Here is a 26,610-nt window from a genome sequence, read left to right on the forward strand (position 1 = left end):
TCTAGATCCCAACCCAGCACCTCAACCACCAAATCTGCTGTGGTCCCTGCTACTCCAGTACGGTCTAAAGGGGCACCCGTCAGAGCTGCCAGTGTGCCACCGACAGAAAAGAAGGACCACCCTATTTCACCACCTGCAAAGGTCAAAAAGGGGCCGGCTTCCAGCAGGGGACAGTCACACCACCCACCCAACAAGGCCTCACCCAAACACCGAATGGACAGTGCCAAGGTCCCTGCAGTGACTGACAAGATGAGGAAGGGCCACAAGCCAAAGGGCACATCACCTCTGGGCACGATGTCTCCTGGTGAGGGGCTGGTGACCACCATATAATCAGGGATGACAGCCAAATGCCCACAGTAACCACCGCTGCTCCGACCACCACCTGCACCGCCACCTGCACTGCCACTGCCACAATGTCAGTCTGCAGTATCCTCCCCAAGGATCCGCCATCCGAGGCTGCCGGAGACGGTATGGTGTCTCCATCCACCACAACAGTCACTTGCACCACGGCCAGTACGCGCAGCATCTCCGCCGCAGACACCGCCACCTGCACCACCATTAGCACCACCTTGTGCACAGCCGATGCCACTCTGTCGGACGTCAGCCCCATCCCCAGTGTGCAGCCGTCAAAATTTGCAGGTGACGTCCTGGACACGCCACTTGAGACACTACCTCCAGCACTGATAAGAACCAGCAATTGGCAGTCTAAGTCACCGCAGGATGGATTGTGGCTCTGCCTCCATAGAGTATCTTGCTTTCTGTTCCAGGTACATTGCATGGCTGAGACACCCAGGTCAGAAGAAGTCAACTGCCACACCCCAGGTGCAGCATCACTGGGCACAAAGCCCCCTCCAGAACCAGTGGAGAGATACATCCACTCACCCAGTCCTTGGCAGGATGAAGCACTCTGGGCACAAAGCCCCCTCCAGAAATAGTGGAGAAAGGCATCCACTAACCCAGTCCTTGACAGGATGAAGCACTCTGGGCACAAAGCCCCCTCCAGAACCAGTGGAGAAAGGCATCCTAACCCAGTCCTTGGCAGGATGAAGCACTCTGGGCACAAAGCCCCCTCCAGAGCATGTGGGAAAACCATCCACTTGAGAGACTGTGGCTTTGTACTCCCCAGGACCAAGCAGCGGGTAAACCACCCACTAGAGAGACTGTGGCTTTGCACTCTCCAGGACCAAGCCGTGGGAAACCCACCCACTTGAGAGACTGTGGCTTTGCACTCCCCAGGACCAAGCAGTGGGCAGTGCACCCACTTGAGAGACTTGGGAGACTGTGGCTTTGCACTCCCCAGGACTAAGCAGTGGGCAGTGCACCCACTTGAGACTTGAGGGACTGTGGCTTTGCACTTCCCAGGACCAAGCAGTGGGCAGTGCACCCACTTGAGAGACTGTGGCTTTGCGCTCCCCAGGACCAAGCAGTGGGCATGGAGCCCCCTCGAGGAGTAGTGGTGTTGTACCATCATCCGGCTGATGTGCCCCCCTACCCCTTCCCCCTGAGGTGCCTTTTTTTTTCTCGACCTGATGCCCCTGCAGTGTTCTCTCCGTTTTGAGGCAGGTGTCATGTGTGGGCTTCACCCATGCTTTTTGGGACCACTGGTCCACAGACATTTCATGGGACAGTGTACGGACTTGTGTACTTGCTGTAAATATTTGTATATACTGATTATTTGCTGTTCTCTTGGTCTATCTGATTGTTCGAATATTACACTAGTTAAACTAATTTCATTTGGTCCTTGCTTTCTTCCGGGGGTGACGGGGTGTATCTGTGATGTTATTGGATACGTGTGTGTGTATGTTGGTGTGGGTGGGGTGTGGGGGTGTTGCGTGTTGCAGGTGTGTGTCACTCTCTTTTCCCTCCTCCCCTCCCCTGTGTGCTAGGTGCAGTACTCACCGTCGTCGGCGCTGCCGCCGCCTTCTTTCCACTTCGTGGTGTATTAATAGATACAGCAACATGGGAAGGATCTGCAATTCGGGCTCCATGGCGTCCTAGTTCTTCCTTGGGTGTCGAAAGGTGAGTGGTTTCCCTTCAGAGTACTATTTCCACTGTGCTTTTGATGGCGTAGGTACCATCCCGGAAAATCTGGCGGATTGGTGCCTTGTAATAGTGTGGGCGGTACATTGTCTTCCGCCTGTCTGTTGGCGGTTACCGCCGCAGTGTTTGTTGCTACCGCCGTGGCTGTCGGAGTGTTAAAGTGGCTGTCTGTGTTTGCGGTTTCCGCCATGGTCGTGATTCCATTCTTTTTACCGCCGGCCTGTTGGCGGTATTACCGCCACTTTAACACCGACCACCAGGGTTGTAATGAGGGCCTATATCTCATTTTGAAATAGTATATATAGAGCCAGCTTCTTACAGCTGTCTAAAGCTTCCTGTTCAGGAGGGCCCATACCCACCTCACACCAGTTTTTGTGAGCTCACTGTGCAGCTCCAACAAGGTGACCAGATTCGGGAAGAACCTACTGCAGTAGGTTGCCATTCCCAGGAAGCTGCAGACTTCCATCACATTCTTTGGAGCGGGTGTTCTGTGATTGCTGCTGGTTTTCTGGGGCTGACTTGTAACCTCTCCCTTGAAAAAACAAATGTAAAGAACTTGATTCTGGGCTCAAAAGATGAGCACTTGTAATTATGTACTGTCAGACTACTCTCTTTCAGCCTCTGCAAGAGGTCTTGGGGCAGTTGTGATTGTCTGCCAATGTGGTGGAGTATATTTAAATGTCATCACTAATGTTTAGAACCCCTTTGCATCTGCACAGTGTCTCTCTGATTGCATTAGGAAACACTTCTGTGACCGAAGATATCCTACAACCCTAAGTGTGTTGACAAAGTTGTAATATGACTGTCCAGAGGAAGTACTAGCTGGTGGTATCCTGAATTTAGATCTAGTTTAGAGAACCATTTCGTCCCATTAAGGTTAGTAATTATGTCGTTCATCGTTGGTGTGATGTGACACTCTCTCCAGATCTCTTATTTGGGCAGTTTCATGTTGATAAAGAGGCAAATTGTTCCTGGCTGCTTGGGTTTTTCTGTGATTACTAGTAGCGATACCCCTGGGGAGGACCTGAAAAGCTTTCCTATCACATCCATTTTTCCTAGTTTTACCTCCATCTGCTGGCAGAGATGGAATGGCACCCACTTGTGTTCCAGGGCCCCGGCTTGTATGTGCAATTTGCCTGGGCGGGTGTGGTTGTAGCAGCAGATATTGCTGATGAGCCATCACACTGATTGATGCCCCTGTGTCTATCAGGATTGGCACCATCATGCAGTGATTAACACCTTGCAAAAGGGTTGGGGCAGACGGCCTTTGCTGCCTGGGCCATTCATGAAACACTTCTTCTTGGGGGTCTTCCTCCTCTGCCTCATGTTCCTTCCACCACTCTCCACTCCTGCTTGCTGGTGGGGAGTGTTCACTGACAGACAGATGGTGTATTGCCCTTGTAGGTGGCCTTCTGCCCCGGCTCTGGCACCCGCATTCATAATTTCTGCAAACCCTTGCAAAGTGGTTGAGTTTGCTGCACACCGAGCATGAGCATCCCACCACCAGACATCTCTCCATTGGGTGGTACTTCAGCCCACAGTTCCTGCAGAAGGTGTCAGTTTCTTGCCCCATTCTCCCTTTCCGTGGGAGCGGCCTGCTGCACATGGCATCAACTATCTCTGAGTTGATGGTTGGCCCTTTCAGGGTGACGGTGTGCCCTGTCCCGTTGCTGAGCGCCATTTCCATCTCATCTGTTGTGGCGCTGGCTAGGTCATTTGTGCGGGCCAGAATGAACATGTCCTCTAGCTTTATACTGACTGGGCTTCTTTTTGCTGATTGCCGTTTGTGCAGGTGCTAGCTAGGGCCCTGAAATGTGCGTAGATTTTGTCTATCAACTCCCCCTCTCTCTGTTGCACCTGGTGCTGCTTGAAATGCTCAAAATCAGGATAGAGTTGGGGGTCAAAGTGTACATTTAGTACCATTATGGTAGTGTCATAGTCTTCCATGCAATCTGTGTCTGGGAGGTGCTGTAACATGTAGATCTCCTCTCCCCCAAAATTCAACAGTAGTAATCTTTTGACTTCATTGTCCTTCTCCCCTGTTGCCTGAAGTAGTTCTCTAGTCTTGCACAGACCTTCCATCTGGGTATCACGGTGGCCAAATTCGCAAGCTCACTGAATGGTGCGAGGGCCCCAATGGCTAAGTGAGCCGATGTGGCCGCAACAAAGGGACTCAGGCCTTTCCTTGAGATCGACCTGCCTGTGCAATGCCCACCATTCTCTGCTGGCCAGGGAGGGGTGTCTAGAAACCCCCACAGTGCCATGATGACACTGCAGGTGGCTGCTCATCTCTGCCCCACCCTCAACCAACAGCGGGGTCTCTCCAGGCTCACTGTGACACTACCAGTGCCAGCCGGTAATCTGCTTTGTACTGTGTTCGAAAAGTGCGAGTAAGTAGTGTAGCAAACTTCGCAAAAGTTGGAACCTAGTCGACATTTGTTTTTTTGAGGAGTATTTAAAAGTAAGGTACGCTCCTCAGCAACCATGTTTAGTTCAATTTATAATATTTGAAGGAGGAATTTGATCGCCTTTGCTATTATAGGCTGACCACCGCCCCCAGATTTTGCTCGAGCAGGAGGAGTTCGAAGTCAGCGGGACTGGAATTTATTTCTATGAGTATTATGGTGGTACATTAAACCATTCTCAGAGTTCGGACGCTCTTTTTAATTGAACTTCAAGCATTCTTTGAATGTTTACATTGTCACTGAGTATAGCTTTTGTTGGCATAAAGTTTTTCCATTTGCTCCTGGTGATCTGGGATGAGTTTAACTAATAATGTTTGTCGGGTCGGATTGGGATCACAATTAGGCCAGGGCTCTCCCCAAAAAAGTGCCCCACGTTCCCGGATTGCCCCTTTAATTTATTGGCATTTGCTTAGTCTCAATGGACTATTTTTTAGGGAAATGTTGTTAAATTAGGCATTTGAAAGCTTATAGAGCCTATAAAATGGTGACAACTAGAAGCACTGCAGTTTGGCCAGGCTGGCAAGGTGAAATTAAATGGCCACAACCACATTTCTGACTATGGTTCCCAATTGGCTTTTTTTTTTACCAGCATGACCTTTAGTGCCAGATGCATCAAGATTTTGCTTTGCGAGTCTCAAATAGCGAATTTTAAGAAATCGCTATTTCCGGCACGCAAAATGTGATGTATCAAAATTACGAGTCGGAAATAACGATTTCTTAAAAATCGCTAATGCAATTTGAAAGGTCCAAATACCGAATCGCAAACAAAATTGCGATTCGGTATTTGAAAATCGCAAATTGCGAAAACGGTTACCCGGCACAGCCTGATGACATCACAAGCAGGAAGTGAGTCAGCCCATGCTGTTTCCAAGTACCACACCCACAGGAGCAGTCAGAGAGTCACAGACCAGCCCCAGGGAGGCTATTGTGGGAGCAAGCCAGGACCTAACAACAACATGGCCAATGCTAACAATGGGAAGGAGAAGGGAGAGAGGAAGAGGAAGCTGAAATTCATTGAGCAAGAATTGGAGGAGCTCACTGAGGAGGTGGTCAGGAGCCATGACCGGCTCTTTGGGAAGAGCTCACTCCAGGTACCAGAGAGTGAGAAGAGGAAACTTTGGCCTGACATCCAGGCCAAAATCTGCGCAGTGGGGGTTGTGCAGTGGAAGAGATACACAAGAGGTGGTACGACCTGCGTTCCCGTGCCAAGGGGAGGGTGGCCAGCAGGTTAAAGGAGGCAAGGAGCACAGGAGGCGGACCATCCACCCAGACACCCTCCACCTCCATGGAAGACCTGGTGGAGTCCACACTGCTTCCAGAAACTGTCAGTGGGGTCACTGACATTGACACTTCCGGCACACACAGCACCAGCAAAGATAAGTCCAATAATGATGTGTGTCCCCATATGGGCATGTACAAATGCCCCTTAGGAAATAGCAATTAGTGCAAAGCATTGTGATAAGTAGTCCATTTCACATCTTACATGTGGCACAACAATGCCTTACTGGAGTGGTAGTCCACAACCCTGAGCTGAAAATAGCACAGAGATAACAATTAAGTATACAGACACACAAAAGAACAACACACACAATTCACAGTGATACGATGTAAGTGTACATTTATTACCATTGTGCAACATTTGGTGATACATTCATAAATTATATGCTGCACATTGTCGTTGCAGATGGCTCAGGACCAGCAGCAGCAGAATGTGCCAATGTGGGGGATGCAGAAACACAGCCACTGTCCGACTCAAACACCAGTGAGTCATTGTGTATAGCACCAATCAGACGCAGGGCAAGAGTGTTACCTCTCCATGAGTTGAAACTGGACTCCGATGAAATGCCAGATGAAGGCCACACACCACCCCCAGAAGCTAGATCCACAGGAAGGCAGCAGTCCCTGCCCCAGCGTCACTCAACTCCCTGCAGGAGGCCTCACGATGCAGGCACACAGCACACAGATGAGGGCGGGGCCCATCAATCTTTGGTGGCCTTGAAGTGTCCATGCTCAAAGTGCAGCGCCTGCAATGCAAAAACATGAGGACAATGCACACGCAGTTGTAGTCACACAATGCCAATATGGGAGGACTGCACAAGCAGTTGGAGTCTCTGAATGCAAACATCTGCAAGCTGCATGAGGGACAGCAAACAGCTGCAGATAACATGAAGGAACTGACAACTGCCATTAAGGAACTCTGTACTGAGATCAGGCATGAGCGTGTGAGCCACCGCAGGCGCCAACGGCAATTCATGGGAATGTTCAATGGCTTTTGCAGATCCGTAAATCGGCTTGCTACATCGACTGCCCTAATATCAGGGCATGCTGTGGATGCACAGGTAGAGGCAGCACATAGCAGTCGGGATGTTGCACAGGGATTGGTGCAAATAATCAAAGTTCTGGATGCTATGCAGACAGCACGCAGTGCTACACCCAGTGAACTGGGTGTTGGGGATACTGAGGAGTCATCTAGCCTCAGCAGTCTTGCAATCCCTGTGATAGATCCTAGGCATTGCAGTGCCATGGCACAGTACTGCCTGTGAGCCTGATACAAGAGGTGCCTGCGAGGCTACTGCGCACTCAAGTGGAATGCGTGTTCGTAATAAGTGACATTGAGGGCTACAGGGGACTACCTGCACATGTGGCAATACAGTAAAACTATGATGATAATAGTGTGACACTGTTAATGGCTCATGTCTGCCTATTGTGCATTGATTTGTCCTAGTGACACATATGTTACCTGAAGTCAAGGTAATAAAGGTGCTAACTACCGGAATACATGTCAGTGAGGTGGTGTTGTCATTACTTGCATCTGAAATGGTTGTGCGCGATGTCAGCACGCCTTTGCCTGCCCTCTGCTGCACTGGTCCTGTCTGCTGGCTGTAGGGGTGGCATGGGATCATCATCCTCATCTGAGTCTGGCTCCGATATTTCCACAGGTATGCCCCTGGTGGTAGCTATATTGTGCAAGATCGCACATGTGGCCACTATTCTACAGGTCGTGTCCGGGCTGTACTGTAGTGCCTCTCCACTTTTGTGGATGCACCGGAAGCGACTCTTCAGCAGGCCAAAGGTGCGCTCCACCACATTGCGGATTGCCCTCTGTGCTGAATTGCATCTCCGCTCTGCTGGTATTGCAGGATTTAGGTAGGGCGTCATCATGTAGGTGCGCACTGCGTAAGTACTGTCTCTTGGAAGGACCAGAGGGTATAATGAGTAGCTGTGCCATCTGACGTCACAGTGCCATCAATGCAACATTGTAAAGTTGGAAATTACCTAGTAGATATCCTTCACCAAATTCCCCAGCTAGCAGTCTTGTGTGAATTCCGCTGTGGCGAAAGATGTACGAATCATGTGTGCTCCCTGGGTACCTGACCACGAGATCAGTTATGATGTGGGAGGCATTGCATATCACCTGTGTGTTCATTGAATGTTGGTTTTTACGGTTGCAGTACACTTACTCTGTGGTCGATGGTGGACAGATTGCAACATGTGTCCCATCTATGGCACCTAGGACATGGGGGAACTATGCTATCTGGTAGAAATCAATTTTTGTCTGCTGTATTTCCTGTGGGGTGTGGTGGAATCTGATGTACTGGTGTATCCTGCTCAGCATGGCATTTAGAAATGCATTGAAAAATCTAGAGAGGGCACTCTGTGATACCCCTCCAGCTGCTGCTAGGACCCCTTCCCTGAGGCAAGTAGCTGCAGGGAGCATAATACCTGCACATGGGTGGGTATGCTATTGGTCCTGTGTGTTGTGCGCACAAAACAAAATTGGTGTTGCCACTACTCTTTATCTCAAAACACATGCACTTTCACCTTCAGCATTCAGGTGCAATTCTCCAAATGTTCTCAAGTCGTGGATTAAATTGAATGGGCTCTGTTCCATGACATCATAGTGTATGTGTATAAATGCTAAGGGTCACACAAGTCACTGCACTTTCGATCCTGGTGGAGAGGGTTACTCCGTCACGAACATGAGGGATATCCCATCTACCACATTACAGTCCAATTATAGCCTATGGGGATCGTAATATGGTGGATGAAGTATCAGTCGCGTCTGTGACGAGTAACCTCTCTGCCAGGATCTAAATCAAGCCCATAGTCTTTCACCCATAAGACATCAGTGTTAGCTTTTGGCCACTTAGATGCTTCTTATTTGCTAATGATGTGATATTAGAAGGGCATGGAGCAGAAAGAGTCTATTATTTTTCTGTTCATGCTTTCTTGGGGTAGCAATAGAAGCGAAGGGGTAGCAATGGGCAGGTCTGGGTAAAAGCTGCTCCTGATGACTACCCTTCCTGACGCCTGTGTCCTAAACCTTAAATCAGGCAGACTGAAGTAGGGGTTTGAATGGGATTGTCACAGTGGCCTACAAGCAGCTAGTGTCACCTCCAAACGTTGGTTTAGTTCTTCTGTACCTCTAGAGCGACAAACCAGGGCCTTGTAAAAGAGTACCATAGATCCATACAACTGTATCTTCCGAATAGCACAATGTTACATTTCTTTCCTGTTTGGGCAGAAAAGTACACCGCATAGCGATGGACGCACACTCCTGCCTTGAGTGACTCAATTGTACTGATGTTTGTATCCCCAATGCTGATTGAGAACCATGAGTACATGTTTGATTGGGTAAAAGTTGGTACTTCCACTAAAAAGTGTTTGCCCGCCACACTGGTATGATCATTGTATTTACCCAGCTGCCTAAGGTTAAACTTTCAAGGGCACACACATGAAATTAGAATGCTATTAAAGTGTCTTTAGTAACTGGATAATATATGGTATTTTCACTGGCAGCGGCACAGATGGGAGGAGAGCAGTCATTAACCTACACAGATTTTTAGGTCTGGCTAGGCAGTGCATTCTTAAGCCCGAGTTATTGATATTGTCAATGCTTGTACATGTATCACTGGAGAGAGACTTACAGGCTGGCTCATTTAAAGTTCTGCTGCTGTGTACTTAATTCTCCTTTGGCCTACATCAGTTTGGTGCATAGGTAACCTTTTGATATACACCGTGGCATACATCCAGGTGTGAACCTCTAGTAACTCCCATTGCCTGTACTGTAGGGCTATCAGATTTGGAGTTGCTCCTACTGTGACAAACTGCTTTTAGGAGGAAGGGAGAACAGAGGTATGGGCACTTTAAAAGGAACCAGGACCTCAACATAAGACTTGGACTCTAAATCACATTTGGTGTCTGGAAATGGACTATAAGAAAAGAAGCTTGAGACCCTAAAATTATTAACTGTCAAGAAGCCAATTGGGCTATGCAAAGAGGGCAAGCACAGCAAGAATTCTGTCTGTGACCAGGATAGGGGGGCAAGAACTTCTATTTTCCCAGTTGGGTGAGGGGACATCACCCAGGAAACCCAAGGCCACCTACCCTGGAGTCGGGAGCACCAGCACTTGCCTTTTTGCCAAGATCAGTGTTCCCTGTGAGGAAGAGGAGAATGTTGGAGGGAACAAGGTCCAGTGGGGAATCTTGGTGAGTTGATCCCAGTAGCGAGGTGTGAGAAGACGGCTGCTGCACTCATCAGGATGGTGCCCATGTGCAGGGGAAGTCGGTGACCCTTGTATCCCACAGAAGAGCTGCTGTGAAGGGAGCTATAATCATTGCTTCGCTGAACAGGTCGCCTGTGTGCAGGTGAGGTTGGTGACCCCAATGCCAGCTGTTGTGCTGATCATGTTAGAGCCTGTGTGCAGTGGTAGGACGGTGACCCCATGATTAAGATCATCATTGCAGTAGAAAGGCCAAAGTGATGACCCTAGCTGGCCTGAGTTGTGACTGAGGATCTTTGCATCCCACCCAACTCCCCCACTACCTGTGGGAAGAGCCAAAGAACTGAGCCAGCTTGGAGGAGCATCAAGAACCACCCGGCCACTGCAGAACCATGTGTGAGGAACTCAAGGACAGCTGATCACAACACACCTGGGCTGTGTGTGACTGACCGGAGACTGCAACTCCAGCTCTAGAAACTCTCAACACCCTCCTCATCTACTTCAATCTGTCAAGGTGGCAGATCTTGGTACTCTGATATCTTGGTGGTGTAAAATCTGTTGAGATTTGAGGTTGCCACCATGAAGGCACAGGTTTCTTCATCCAAGTGACTGTCTCTGTGGCTGTAGTGGCCATTTTTGGAGGGAAATCTTGGGGAGAAAACCACCAATAGCAGCATATGAATGTAAACATTTCACGATGTATGGTGGACTCTAAAAGTGTAAACCTAAAGTGGAAGTTATTTATCAGTGAGCATAAATGTTTTTTCTGTAAGCCATGGGGCATGTTTGCCAGCCTTTTATAGACATTCCATGAAACTGTTTGTGAAAGTTTGTCACCGTTTCCATAGTGAGTTTTCAAAATACTAAAAATGGTGGTGAATCGGAAAATGTAGATAGGTTGACTGAAGAGGCTCCATCTTTGTGTGGTTAACAGCACATCTTGGTTGAGTCAATGGTGAGGCTAGAGGTGACTCGCTAGAACTATACCTAGAAAGTGATGTCAGCTGTGTAGACCACAGAATTGGGTGGGCAAGCCGCCAAAGGAGGAGACAGAGGCTCTGTTGGATTTTCAATTGATTCTCTATAGCCGCCGTTGACTAAACCAGGCCCATAGTCTGGTGATCAATATGATTTTCCTCATTAGGTAAACTCACAACAATCTTATTGTGCATAAATATATATGTGAGTGATCAGGGTAATATCACATTGATTCTCATATGTTAGTGCATCAGCAAATTCCAAATCACAAAGGTAATGTTTGCCTTTCCACATCCATTGTGTGACAGTGAGGGTTTCAAAGGCGGCTCCTTCGCAATGGCAATGGAGGGGCGCCCTACTGGCTAAGAGCCAGCAGCCGAAAAATAGAACAATATTTTACTATTGTTTTATTTTTTAGCTGCTGGCTCAGCCAGCATGTGCACGGAGAAGCGGGCTGGGCAATGGGAGGGGGGAGGAGGAGAAGGGGAGTGAGTGCACTGAGTGCATATGTCAGTTTGGCCAGTCGTTTTAGGCTGGCCAAACTGACGTGCACTTAGGTTTCTCCAGCCCGACTGTGTTGCACAGCCAGGTTGGAGAAATTGCACAGTCTCCAGTGCACTGTCTGAGCGGCAAACCAAGCCGCTCAGACCAATCCTGGCACTGCTCTCATGTTAGGTATAGCATGACAGCTGTGCCAGGATTCCGTGGGGAACCTGTGCTGGTGTCCCAGGGACTTCTGGGACACCATCAGGAGAGAAGCGAGGCAGCCGGTGTGCCGCAGGAATCGGTACTTTTTTTTTTATTATTATTTTCTTTTCACCCATCCCCCTCCCCTTGAGATTTGCGTCCGCCGCTGCTGGAGTGCTGGTGTGGGAACATTGTCAAGAGGAGTGTGCTGCATGTTTCCTATGTATTCTCAACCATGCCGTTTTGAAAGATACGGGAACGGTTTTAAAATGCCTTAAGTCTCACTAAAGGAACAAACTTCTTAGCACCTTCAATACAGTTTATCGACACCCGCAATACAATTGGATTGCACAGCACTCTTTGGCAGTGGAAATTTGGCAATCTTATTGGAGTTGAGACTCTGTTTGCAAAATGGGGCCTGTTGAGTGCACCTCAGAGAGCCATACAAGCACATGCATGTGGCATGGGACGTTATAGTCTACTTCTATCTGGAACCTACTGACGTGTATTAACGCTAAAATGTTTTCCAGAATTATTCCTTTTCTTTTTCCCACCTTCTGTAGTGCTGATTTTAGAAGCTCCAACGTGCAACCCACTCTTTCTTTAAATCTAACAATTTTCTATAATCTCATTTGCTCACTTTTTTGTACCCTTTTTAATGATAATTAAGGAACAGTTATAAATATTGCCAAACGTTTCTGCTCTACCCCAGCTAATTAAAAGTTTTTGTGAGCAGTATGTTTAGGGCCCTTAGGCTGAATTTACAGAAGAGATGAAATTGTTATTTGGGAAATTGTAGCTGCACCTTTGTTCTTTCCTCATAGGCCGAGAATGATTGTATGTCTTGGTTCCGGCTGCTGAAGAGTTTTTAACGATATTTCCTGAATTCAATTGAGAAGGGCCAGATAAATATAATTGCATTTTCTGCAAATGTCGTTATTACATCTTGTCTAATTTCGGGACAATAATATGTAGTTTGCTTCTCATAACAAAGAGATAATTGGATTGTGCTGGTTACTTGTCACAGTAATTGAGCTCCTCAATGTCCGCAACATTTTGGTACAAATCCGAGCAGGTAGATTGTTTTACTGAATTGTCCAGCTTGCTCTCCCTTAGTAGCAATAACATTTAATTGGTGAAGAGCGTTACTGACCACAGACACCAGGCTTGTATGTGAAAAGGCCGTTTATTAGAAACAGGTGCACTTACAATCACAAATCTTGGCTTTTGTCTTACACAACTACCAGCCTCACTATACAAACAATTCACATATGTAACTCAGCCCCCTTCCGTACCCTGCCCCCGCCCTTTGCCCTTGTAATACTATGGCCCTGATTACAACATTAGCGGTAAAAGCCGCTTACCGCCGTGCAGAAGACCGCCAACACACCGCCGCGGCAGCGGAATTCCGCCACGCTCATTATGACCCACTGCTTGGAATCCGACAAAATTCAGACACCCACAGAAGTCCGCCAAACCAAAGGTCAGTGATAAACTGGCGAAAACAAAACCTCCACCGTCACGCCATTAGAAATACGCCCACACTATCACGACACACGAATCCACACGGCGGTCTTTCAACTGCGGTATTCCATTGGCGGGACACACCGCTGTGCTCAAAATACACACACATTTACAAAACACTACCACATTGGACAATTCGAAATACACACACCTGATACACATACACACACCACTCTCACACACCCATTACAATATAAAACACACACCCACATCACCCACAAACCCCTACGACAAAATTACTGAGAGAAGGCCAGAGAGAGACACTACAAACAACTACCAAGCATCCACAGGCACACAATACCATCACCCACATAACTTCCACTCACCTCACACAACACACCACTAAACAGCACCCCACTTATCACTACACACACCACCCCACACATCACCCACACCACCCCATGGCACGGCAAAGACACCCCAGGTTCTCTGAGGAGGAGCTCAGGCTCATGGTGGAGGAAATCGTCCGGGTAGAGCCACAGCTATTCGGATCACAGGTGCAGCACACCTCCATAGCTAGGAAGATGGAGCTATGGCGCAGAATAGTGGACAGGGTCAACGCAGTGGGACAGCACCCAAGAAATAGGGATGACATCAGGAAGAGGTGGAACGACCTACGGGGGAAGGTGCATTCCGTGGTCTCAAAACACCACTTTGCGGTTCAGCGGACTGGCGGCGGACCCCCACCTCCTCCCCCACAACTAACAACATGGGAGGAGCAGGTCTTGGCGATTCTGCATCCTGAGGGCCTCGCAGGAGTAGATGGAGGAATGGACTCTGGTAAGTCAAATCTTAACTATTACATCTCCCACCCTACTTGCATGCTATCACATACCCCCACCCCCACCCTCACCCCCATCACTCCAACTCCTCACAAATGTCCCAACATCACAAACCACACATCCTAACACCAAGCCCTGCATGAAACAACAAAGCATGGACACCCATCACCAAAGCATGGCCACTGCACATATCCATACACCCCCCTAAACCACCATTACACAAGGACCCACACAGGAATGCAAGCACTGGTGTACACGGTCACCCACCCATTGCACACCATGCCACACACAGATGTAATAAACATCCTTTTATACCCCTGCAGCACCCCTACCCAACGTCACCGGGCAGGAGGGTCCACACATGTCCACACCACCAACAGAAGAGGCCCACAGTGATGACAGCAGCTCTTTCCAACTGGATCTAGATGACCAGCCCAGCCCATCGGGGACCTCTGGACAGTCGGTTCCCCTGACACAGTCTCAGGCCACCACAGAGCTTCCCCCCTCTGGAAACACCAGCACAGCACCCACCCAGTGGGCCCATACCTCTGTCCCCAGGACACGTCAATCAGCAGTGTGTCCACCACTACAGGGAACCCAGGCTAACCCACTACCCCAACAACAACAGGGACCTGGGGGCAGTGGCAGTGGGCACACGGTCCAGGGGACGGAGGCCCAGGAACACAGGGGAACTGTGAGGGTTGCTGTGCGACAGGGGGAGGACAGGCCAAGGGAACCCACTCTCCACGAGGCCCTCTCCAACATCATGGGAGCCTACCACCATTCCCAGGAGACAAAGGCAACGGTACTGGCCAAGTTTCAGGAGACCCAGCGCCTGCAGGAGGAACAGTATTTGGGCTTCAGGGAGGAACTCAGATCCATCAATTCCACCCTGGGCACCATCGTAGGGGTGCTGAAGGAAGTCCTCAACACCAGGAGGGACACTGTGGCACAACAAGGGGCCCCTGACACTAACCTGGACGATGAACTGCCCACCACCTCCGCCGGCACTAGTTGACAGGAGGCACCGCCACAGGACCACCACACCAGCACCCCACCACCTGCAGAGGGAGAACCACCCCGCAAACGGTCCCTGAGATCCAGGACAAAGACAGAGAACGATGCCAAGATCCCCGCCAAGAAATGAGACCACCCTGAATGTCATCCTTCTGTCCCACTTTATCACCCTGTCCATCCTCAAACTGGCCCAGCTCCACTTCCTATGCCCATTTGGGCAATGCACCTGTGAGACTAATAGACTGGACTCTGCCATGGACATTCCTCCACCATCACCCTCACCATTTTACAACGCCCTCCACTATTGAGCACCTAAATGAACACCCTTGAAGCACAAAACAATCTGGAGTCAGTCTGTGATTTCGAAATAGTGTATTAGCAATTACAGTGTCAAAATGCTCTTTCAAATGTAATGCCAACATACCTATGTCACACAGCTCTAGTCCATGAGGAAACAAAGCAGATGTCACACAGTGGGACCCACATCTGTGAAATCGTAAGGGAAAGTGAAAACTCAGTGACCATACACTGGGTGAAAACGATAGACAGTTGAGAGGTAGTAGTGTTAAAGTACATGTAGTAAGCAGGTTTGTAATCTTACCTGTGTCTCGCTGGAAATATTGCAGGATCACCGAGTTCCTGTTGTCGATGTCCTCTTCTTCTGCTTCCTCGTCTTCACTGTCCACAGGCTCCACAGCTGCAACAACACCGCCATCTGGACCATCCTCCTGCAGAAAAGGCACCTGTCGTCATAAAGCTAAGTTGTGAAGCATACAGCAGGCCACGATGATCTGGCACACCTTCTTTGGTGAGTAGAATAGGGATCCACCTGTCATATGGAGGCACCTGAACCTGGCCTTCAGGAGGCCGAAGGTCCGCTCTATAATCCGCTGAGTTCGCCCATGGGCCTCATTGTAGCGTTCCTCTGCCCTTGTCCTGGGATTCCTCACTGGGGTCAGTAGCCATGACAGGTTGGGGTAACCAGAGTCACCTGCAAATGGCGAGGGACAACTGTTAGACACACACTAACCTGTAGGGATATCCCCAGACCCAGACAACCATTCCCACTGACTTTTTTCCAGGTACTCACCTAATAGCCACACACGGTGCCTCTGGAGTTGCCCCATCACATAAGGGATACTGCTATTCCGCAGGATGTAAGTGTCATGCACTGAGCCAGGGAATTTGGCATTAACATGGGAGATGTACTGGTCGGCCAAACACACCATCTGCCCATTCATGGAATGACAACTCTTCCGGTTTCTGTACACCTGTTCACTCCTGCGGGGGGTACCAAAGCCACATGTGTCCCATCAATGGCACCTATGATGTTGGGGATATGTCCCAGGGCATAGAAGTCACCTTTCACTGTAGGCAAATCCTCCACCTGAGGGAAAACGATGTAGCTCTGCATGTGTTTCAGCAGGGCAGACAACACTCTGGACAACACGTTGGAAAACACAGGCTGGGACATCCCTGATGCTATGGCCACTGTAGTTTGAAATGACCTACTTGCAAGGAAATGGAGTACTGACAGCAGCTGCACTTGAGGGGGGATTCCTGTGGGATGGCGGATAGCTGACTTCAGGTCTGGCTCCAGCTGGGCACACAGTTCCAGGATTGTGGCACGATCAAGCCTGTAGGTGATGATCACATGTCTTTCCTCCATTGTCGACATGTCCACCAGCGGTCTGTACACCGGAGGATGCCGCCATCTCCTCACATGTCCCAGCGGACGGTGCCTATGAAGGACAACAGTGAGCACAGAGTCAACCAACTCAGAGGTACGTACCCACAGCTTACACAGAACACGAATCATAATCCAAAATTTGGCCTGTATGAGTGTTGAGGCAAGGCCTAGGTATGTGTGACGCAGTTAGAAATTAAGCCATGTGGGCCCCTGAAATGGCGGCTGTCTGACCTGTAAAGTGGGACAATGGGATGTGAGGTAACTGCGCTGGCGTTGTACCCCGTCGCATTAAGCGGTTGAAGACCACGGCGCAATTCTGCATTGGTTAACATTGGACCCTATGGGTCCCAGGAGCCAATGACGATGTACGCCGGCGGTGACGGTACGCACCGCCACGGACGTGACCGCCATTTTCTATCTGTTCAATCACTCGATACCTGATCTTCGACATGAGAGGACCTACACTGCAAGTGCTGCTGTGACCTCGGTCTGGAAGAGACAATGACTTGTGCGTCTGGGGAAAGGGCCCCTGCCTTCACATCGGAGGAGTTGGAGAAACTCATGGATGGGGTCCTCCCCCAGTACACGCTACTCTACGGTCCTCCAGACAAACAGGTAAGTACACTGAGAGCATGCTGTATGGGCTATGCCTGTGTGGAGTGGGGTGGATGAAAGATGGGGGGGGGAGATTGAGGCGTGCATGAAACGATGGTGAGTGCATGTGCCACATGGCAAGGGTAGGGATGGGGGCCAATGACTGTGACAGTGCAGTTGGTTCTAACTTTTTTTTTCCCCCTGTACAATTCATATAGGTCAGCGCCCACCAGAAAAAGGATATTTGGCGTGCCATCGCCAAGGACATCCAGACCCTGGGGGTCTACCACAGACGGAGCAGCCACTGCCGTAAGAGATGGGAGGACATTCGCCGCTGGAGCAAGAAGACGGCGGAGGCCCAGCTGGGGATGGCCTCCCAACGTGGGAAGGGTGCCCGTCGCACCATGACCCCCCTGATGTTCAGGATCCTGGCGGTGGCATACCCGGAGTTGGATGGGCGCTTGAGGGCATCACAGCAGCCACAAGGGGGTGAGTACACTCTCATTCTGCTGATTTTGCGTGCAGTGGAGGTGTCTGGGTGGGGGAGGTGGGCTGTGGGTTTCCCTAGGCCAGGGCGAGTGTGCTAGTTAGGTACCCTTGTGCTGGCAGACCCTGTGGCACCCCACCCCACCTGTGTACAGTGCCAAGTACACCTAGTCAGGCTCCTGTGACATCCATGTGTGCAGATGTCGGCCATAGCCTTGTAGGCCATGTCCCAGGGATTGAACAGTGGAGCCCAAGTGCGCGGCGTAGTGCAGGGGGCTTCTGTGTCTGTCGTGTCCACCAACGGTAGCGGTAATGCATGCACTCAACATGTCTTTCTTCTGTCGCCCCCCCCCTTTTTGTGGTCTCCCTGTTTTTGTGTGCATTAGCATCATCAGGCGGAGGAGCAGTGGCACTGTAGCAGGAGAGAGCTGCATCCCACATGGCCCTGGAGGGCGAGACTACGGACTCGGAGTTCACCAGTGGGACGGAGGGCGAGGGGAGCTCCACGTCAGGGACAGGAGCTGAGACCAGTGATACGGACTCGTACTCTGATGGGAGCTCCCTTGTGGTGGTGGCCACATCTGTGCCCCCCGCATCTACAAGTACAGCCGCCACCCCCCTACCAGCACCGCCCTCCCAGCAGCCCCTCAGCCTTTGCCCCGTGCCCGCTCACCCAGGAGGGTGGGCATCACCTTCGCCCCAGGCACCTCAGCCCCTGCCCCTGTCACCCCTGCTGCCCTCAGTGAGGAGGCCATTGACCTCCTCATGTCCATCACTGTTGGGCAGTCTACCATTTTAAATGCCATCCAGGGTGTACAAAGGCAGTTGCAACAAACAACTGCATTCCTGGAGGGCATTCATTCTGGTCAAGCAGCCCTTCAGTGATCTTTTCAGACTCTGGCCTCAGCACTGATGGCAGCTATTGTCCCTGTCTCTAGCCTCCCCCCTCCAACTTCCTCCACCCAGACCCAATCCCCTCTACCTCAGCCTATCCCAAGCACACCTTCAGACCAGCATGCACACACGTCAACACACAAGGGAAGCTCAGGCAAACATAAGCACCACACATCCCACAGGCACTCACCCAAGCATCACACACATGCAGACACACCAACATCCACTGCCTCCACTGTGTCCCCCTCCTCCTCGTCTCCCTCCTCCCTCCCAGTCTCGTCTCCACTCACACCTGCATGCACTACATCTACAGCCACTACTTCCATCACCAGCACACACACCACCGCACCCCGCTCACGTGCAGTCACCACTCCCACTGCCATTCACACGTCCCCTGTGTCCTCTCCCAGTGTGTCTGTGACGCCACCTCCCAAGATACACAAATGCAGGCACACACCCACCCAACAGCCATCCACCTCACGACAGCCTCCAGTGCATGCACCTTCACCCACAGTCACCAAACAAACACCTCCTACAACCACAACCTCTTCCTCCACTCCCAAACCCCCTCCAGCTACCCGTCCCAGTGTTCCCAAGAAACTTTTCCTGTCCAACCTTGACCTCTTTCCCTCACCTCCCCCACCCCGTCAGTCTCCTGGGGCCCGACTCTCCAGGTCCCAACCTAGCACCTCAGCCACAACATCTCTGGGACCAGTTGAGCCTGTAGTCACCAGAATCTGGAGTGCACCGGGCAGCAGGGCAGCCAGTGTGGCACGGAGCCACAGCAACGGACGGTCCCCCACCTGTAAAGCATCAAAAGTTGGCCAGTGCCCGGCGGGAGAGGGGGAAGACTCCAGCCACCAAAGCCACTCCCAAGGGTACACATGGGTGTGTGGAGTCAGCTGCGACACCTTCCAAGGTGGAGAAGGGCCACAAGAAAGTCGGCAAGTCTGGGAAGAGCAGCATGGCGGAGAAGACCGCCATCATCCCTGCTGCCCAGGAGGCCACTGCCATCATCCCCGCTGCCCAGAAGGCCACCGCCACCAGCCCTGCTGCACAAGAGGCCACCGCCAGCACCAGCCCAGCTGCCCAGGAGGCCACCGCCATCATCCCCGCTGCCCAGGAGGCCACCGCCATCATTCCCGCTGCCCAGGAGGCCAGCACCAGCCCTGCTGCCCAGGAGGCCACCGCCAGCACCAGCCCTGCTGCCCAGGACAGGACCGACAGCACCAGCCGTGCTGGGCCAGACAGGACCACCAGCACCAGCCCCGCTGGGCCAGACAGGACCGCCAGCACCAGCCCAGCTGCCCAGGAGGCCACCGCCATCACCAGCCCCGCTGGGCCAGACAGGACCGCCAGCACCAGCCCCGCTGGGCCAGACAGGACCGCCAGCACCAGCCCCGCTGGGCCATAAAGGACCGCCAGCACCAGCCCCGCTGGGCCAGACAGGACTGCCAGCACCAGCCCCGCTGGGCCATAAAGGACCGCCAGCACCAGCCCCGCTGGGCCATAAAGGACCGCCAGCACCAGCCCCGCTGGGCCAGACAGGACCTCCAGCACCAGCCAGCTGGGCTATAAATGACCGCCAGCACCAGCAAAGGACCGCCAGCACCAGCCCCGCTGGGCCCGACAGGACCGCCAGCAGCTGAGTCACTGCCAAGGACCCCGCCGCCACAGGCACCGCTGAACAGGACACTGCCGCCACAAGCACTGCTGAACAGGACACCGCCGCCACAAGCACCACTGAACAGGACACTGCCGCCACAAGCACCACTGAACAGGACACCGCTGCCACAAGCACCGCTGAACAGGACACTGCCGCAACAAGCACCGCTGCCAAGGACACCGCCGCAACAAGCACCGCTGGCCCTTGAGCGCCAAGGGCACTGACGCTACTGAGTCGGTCACAAGCAGGATGAAGCACTCTGGGCACAAGGCCCCCTCCAGAACCAGTGGAGAGATACATCCACTACCTCTGTCCTTGGCAGGAAGAAGCACTCTGGGCACAAGGCCCCCTCCAGAACCAGTGGAGAGATGCATCCACTACCTCTGTCCTTGGCAGGAAGAAGCACTCTGGGCACAAGGCCCCCTCTAGAACCAGTGGAGAAAGGCATCCACCTGAGAGACTGTGGCTTTGCACTCCCCAGGATAAAGCAGTGGGCAACCCACCCACTGTAGAGACTTGTGAGACTGTGACTTTGCACTCCCCAGGATAAAGCAGTGGGCAACCCACCCACTGTAGAGACTTGAGAGACTGTGGCTTTGCACTCCTCAGGATTGAACAGTGGGCAGCCCACCCATTGTAGAGACTTGAGAGACTGTGGCTTTGCACTCCCCAGGATGGAACAGTGGGCAACCCACCCACTGTAGGGACTTGAGAGACTGTGGATTTGCACTCCCCAGGATTGAACAGTGGGCATGTGGCCCCCTCGTGGATTTGGCATTGTGCACTCAACCGGCTGAGGTGCCACCCTTTCCCTTCCCCCTGAGGTGCCTGTTTTATTGCTATCTGATGCGCCTACAGTGTTCTCTCTGTCATGTTCGGGGATTGAGTCTGGGCCTTGCCCATGCCGTGTGGGCCCAGTGTTCCACAGACTTCAATGGAGCACTACCTGGACTACTATTCTTGGTGTATATATTTGTTCATAGTGTATATATATTTTTGCGTCCTGGATTTTAATAGATTACAATGGTTACACTCATTTGCTTTTGTCTTTGCATTCTTCCGGGGGGTTTGAGGGTGTAACTGTAATGTATCATGCTGTATTAGTGTGTGTGTTGTAGTGGGTGAGGGTGGGGGTGTTTTGCTTGTGTGTGTCCCTGTTTTTTCCCTCCCCCCTCCCCTGTGTCGTAGGTGCAGTATTCACTGTTGTCTTCGCCGCCTGCGTTCGTGCTCCTGGTAGAGGAGCAAGAAGATAAGGGCTGGCAGGATCTGGAGCTCGGGTTCCATGGCGTCTGGATTCCTCGTGGGGTGTGTAGAGGTGAGCGTTTTCCCTTCGAAGTCCAGTTTCCGCCGTGTTTTTGTTTGCGGTGAATCCGCCCCGGAAAAGGTGGCAGATTGGTAGGTTGTGATACTGTGAGCGGTACATTGTCCTCCGCCTGTCTGTTGGCGGTGACTGCCAAGCTGTTTGTTTGTACCGCCGTGGCGGTCGGAGTGTTAAAGTGGCTGTCTTTGTAGGCGGTTTCCGCCACGGTCGTAATTGCAATTCTTTTACCGCCGGCCTGTTGGCAGTTTTACCGCCGCTTTAACACCGACCACCAGGATTGTAATGACCACCTACATTTCTTTAGGCTTTTAAGAATGATTTCTATCCTTACACTGGCTTCAGGTTTAGCATAACACTGAGCCTGCAACTAACATCATTTCCTAATAAACGTTTAACTTCCTGGCTCGTCCAGGCGTGGTGTTGTCTACCCGTTCCATATCAACCTGGACTGCCAGTTTCAACAACCATAAATTTCTGTAAGCCACGGCAACTTGCCATGTCCCCGCCACCCAGAAAAAGGCCCACAGACTTTTTCTACCCCTCTCACTTAGGTAGTTTCTAATGGACATTTAACAACTGCTTTAACCTGTCCCTGATCTGAAAGAGGTATAGCTCCATACCCAGAAAAGAGAGCTGAACCTATTCTCCTCTAAAAAACTCCACACCGTCAAAACGCAAGTCAGTGTGCTCCAAAACTGTTATGCTCCTATTCCCACAGAAAAAGCACATTCCTTTATTAATTTTGTGATGGGCCCTCTTGATCTCCCCTGGACTCTCTGCCCTCCACCAAATCCTTTGCAGAACAAAGGCTGTCCATACTAAGTGGCAACCAGCCCACTGTTTCTGAATTTCCCGAAGATCCTTCTTCATAGCTTTGATGATTGCTAGACCCTTTTCAATAACCGTGTCATTCTCCAAGTAAATTATCAATATGCCTGGATTTTGACATCTCACGATAATTCTGTTCAAGCACTGTAGCAGATCCCTCCAACGCATCCCCCCTTTTCCCTCCCAGCGCACTCTATACAATTCTGAATCCAAGCCCAAATTCATCCCATGGCTTCTGTCTCTTGCCTGCTTCTGTGTCCATTTTTTGAAGGAATGGCCCACCAACCAAATTGATAAACTGGAGACTTCCGGACCCGGCCCGAACCTGCAAGATACAAACAACATATTAGACACTCTAACCCCCACATCCATCCTTATTCTTCCCGTGCACATATCACTGATAACAATCTGACCTCCACCTACCTGCATGATTGATACTATCTCTGCTCCAGCCCCTCCTATCCACTTCGGTGTCCATCCCTATTCTAAAGGAATGTGTACCAAAAGGTGACGCCTCCAGCCCTAGGCTCCGCAAACACTTCTGCAAAATGTCTAGTAGTTGAAAGGACGAGACTAGCTTCTTCTCCCTGTGCTTGAAAACTAAGCCCGTTGCCTCTGCGCACAGAGTGCGGAATGACCATCCCCATCGCACAGCACATACCACCGCTGAAGGGTATGCCCTCAACCATACCGACTTCCCTTTACCCGTCTGGTCAGTTTTGGATCTGTGTCACCATATCTGTACCCCTCCTTGGCTCATGTGTGTTTCTTCTTAAACTACTCCTCTGTTTCATCTACCGCCAAAAAGCTCTGATACACGAAATGCCCCAAAAAACATCCAGGACAAAAGAGTGCTAAAGAGAACCCTTTGTTCCCTGCTTTTGCAAATTGCTGGAAGGGAAGTGATAACCTATCTCAGCAAATCTAAAGAAATCGGTCTCCTCCCTGCCTTGCCTGCTTCCCTGACCCAACCCCCTAACATTCTTCTGCCCAGCTCACCCACCAACAGTGCATATCCCCAAAACATTACCCATGAACCCCATCCCTGCCAACTTTCCTGCAATCGTGGCTCTTGATTGTTCCCACTTTATCAATGTCAAAATATTTAGCACCACATCCTCCACCCTTTCCCACTCTTCCCGTCACTTATGAGCCCCATGGGGCAAAAATTCCTGCCAGGCCTTTGAGTAGGCTTCCCGCATGGAGACTGCTAATGAGTTTGCCAGCAGCTTAAGCATCCTCTGCCTTCTATTATCCATAGAATTGGAGGCATCTGACTCTTGACATGCTCCGCATACGTGGCCAGCCCACAGAACCTCTCCCACTGTGAATGAGACAAAGCATCCTCAGTGTCATTGTACACTTCTGGCACATATCTTATCCTGAAAGCGAAGTCATGGTGCAGGCAACCCAGCACAAAAACCTGCAGCAGCTTGCAGTACCTGAGGGTCCTTGGCCGACGGCCTATTGACCACATGGACTATCAACAGGTTATCTACCCTGAAAACCACTTTTTAATGTGCCAGCTGAGGACCCCAAATGGACACTGCCACCACTAAGGGGAAGAATTCCAGGAGGGCAATGCCACTTGCACTCTTGGGGCCACTCCCCTGCGCACCATCTGCCTTGCCAGTAAATGCCAAAGCCCTTGCCACCCACTGCATCAGAAAATATCTGGGCATCCTGTTCCATCTCCTGCCACGCCAGCAACAGAATTAATTTGAAGGACCCCAAAAAGAGGCACCACATGTGCAAGTCCTCCTTCACCCTTGCTGCTAAACGCACATGGTGGTGTGATTGCCTTTTGCCCCCCCAATGACAATCCTTGGTGCATACAGAATGTCCTTCCTGCCCTCACTACCCGGCACACGGAGTTCAAGTGACCCAACAGTATTTGAATTTCCTTAATTGTGACTCTGTTTTTGCTTAGAATGCCATGTAGCAGCATTGTGATGACCACCATTTTGTCTTCTGACAGTCAAACCATCATGGCCTCTGAGTCAGTCTCCATGCCCAGGAACATCTATCCCGTGCTGGGATCCATCATCCTTTCTGGAACTAGCGGTACCCCGAATTCCTCCATAGTGGCCTATAATTTGTCCCAAAATTTTGGCAGTGCACTGAGCTTGTTGTGCCCATTAAAAAGAAATCATCAAGATAATGCGTGATATGTCTGTGTCCTGTTTGCCTAGTAAAGACCCACTGAAAGAATGTGCTAAAGCATTCAACGAGAGCACAAGATATGGAGCATCCTATTGGGAGCACTTTGTCTACATACCAGCATCCATCGAACTGCCCTAGGAGTTCAAAATAATCAGGGTATACCAGCAGCAAATGGAAATCCAACTTGATGTTGCTTTTTGCCCTCTGACAGAGCAAGTGCCACTTCCAGTGATGTGTACGATACTAACACCTGCTCTTCCAGGATAAAATAATTGACAGAACAGCCCTCTGGCCAAGATAAATGCTGAATGAGCCGAAAGTGGCCTCTCTCTTTCTTCAGCACCACCCCAATGGGGGAGACTATCAGGTTTTGCATCAGCCAATCTGTTACAGGGCCTGCCATGCAACCTTCCCACACCTCTTTCTCCAATTAGCTCCGTACCACTTGCTTGTGGGCACTCACGGATTTCAAATTTTCTGCCCACCACCGCTTTCTTGGCCCGACATAGCCCAAGCAAAACCCCCATGTGAACCCATCCAACAAGAGCTCCGCCTCCCCCTACAGTCATATTGTGCCAACCAGAAGCGTAACCTCTCGCTTAACTGGAGTAGGAGCTTTTCCCCCAGAGCATTGTAGCACCCTACCTCCCCTGAAATTTGTCTGCCAATTTGTTTGCTGGCTCCCCTGCCTCCTTGCTGCTACTGTCCCCATACAACTGCACCACCTGCTGTGTTTCCTGCCTCGTAACAGTTAACCAAGGCATTTCCACCTGAGCACTTGGAGGATTCATGTCTAAACTTACAATACTCCCGTGTGCAGAGACCCTTGTTGAAATCCAAACAGGCCCCAAGCTGGTTGGACCCACTCCCCTGAGCTCCTGGCTGTCCCTGGGTGGGAAGGCCCTGCAATGGACGATAAAGTATGGAGAACCCACTGGTTGTAAAGATTGTTTTCCTGAATTGGGCAAGTCCCATTGTATGCTTCCATAAGTCTGTATCTATTTCTTCCCACTGTACCAACAAGTCCAGCACCATACGCGCCCCTAATTATTCGTCGTATTAGAACCATGCGTACCCACCATAATTTAGATGCACTTTCCTGATTACGTCCATGTACTTGAAAATCGCTACAGACTTCTCTGGGAACTTCTCGCAATAAACACTGGCAAATATAAGGAAGGCCGCCGTCCAGTTTTTGATTGTGACCGGCACTTTAGGCCTTTTAGCCAGCTCGTATTCCTCTCCCTTTGACCCATCTTTGGACCGTAATGCCCTATGTCAAAGCTTGAACATCTCTACGTACTCCCCTTTCCAGATTTTCTCTTTGTTGCCAACATAAGGTGAGCCCCCAGTGGAGTGGCCGTTCTCATATTTGGGAGCTTCTTAACCGGCAACTCCTTACTCTCCAGCGGTTCTGCCTCCACTTGAGTCAGTTTAGCCGCCTCTGTTGCCTGACCTGACCCATTATCCCCCACCCCTTTTGACTCCTGTTTGCTATAGTCCACCATCAAAATCTGTGATTGTTTGTCCCCTACTGTCCGTGCGCTATCTAGTTGACTTTCTGTGTGCATCCCCACACCTCTATCCAAAAAATATACTCCTTGTCGTAATTGGGCCTCCCCTCGTCCGGCAGTCTCCTTCACTTCTAGTGCCACTGACACCATTTTATCCGCATGACTATGCTGCAAAGCTCACTTGCCTGGGGCCAAGGTCGGTGGCCATTCTGGAGCCCTCCGCCTCACCAGATGTGTCTGCTGTGGTGCGTCCCAGTGCCTGCTAGGCCTCACTGCACCGTCTGCCACCTACATTTTGGTGAGTTGTCCCCCACCGGCTCCCTTCCCTACCTTGCCACCAATTACCCTCCATCTCCTGTTCTTCATTCTCTTCTCTAAGCTCCCCCTCCTCCATGCTCTCCTCCCCATAGTCAAGCATCGTTTGCTGCACTTCTTCACTTCCATACAGACCTGAGGT

This window comes from Pleurodeles waltl, chromosome 1_2, assembly GCF_031143425.1.
Source record: "Pleurodeles waltl isolate 20211129_DDA chromosome 1_2, aPleWal1.hap1.20221129, whole genome shotgun sequence".
NCBI lineage: Eukaryota > Metazoa > Chordata > Amphibia > Caudata > Salamandridae > Pleurodeles > Pleurodeles waltl.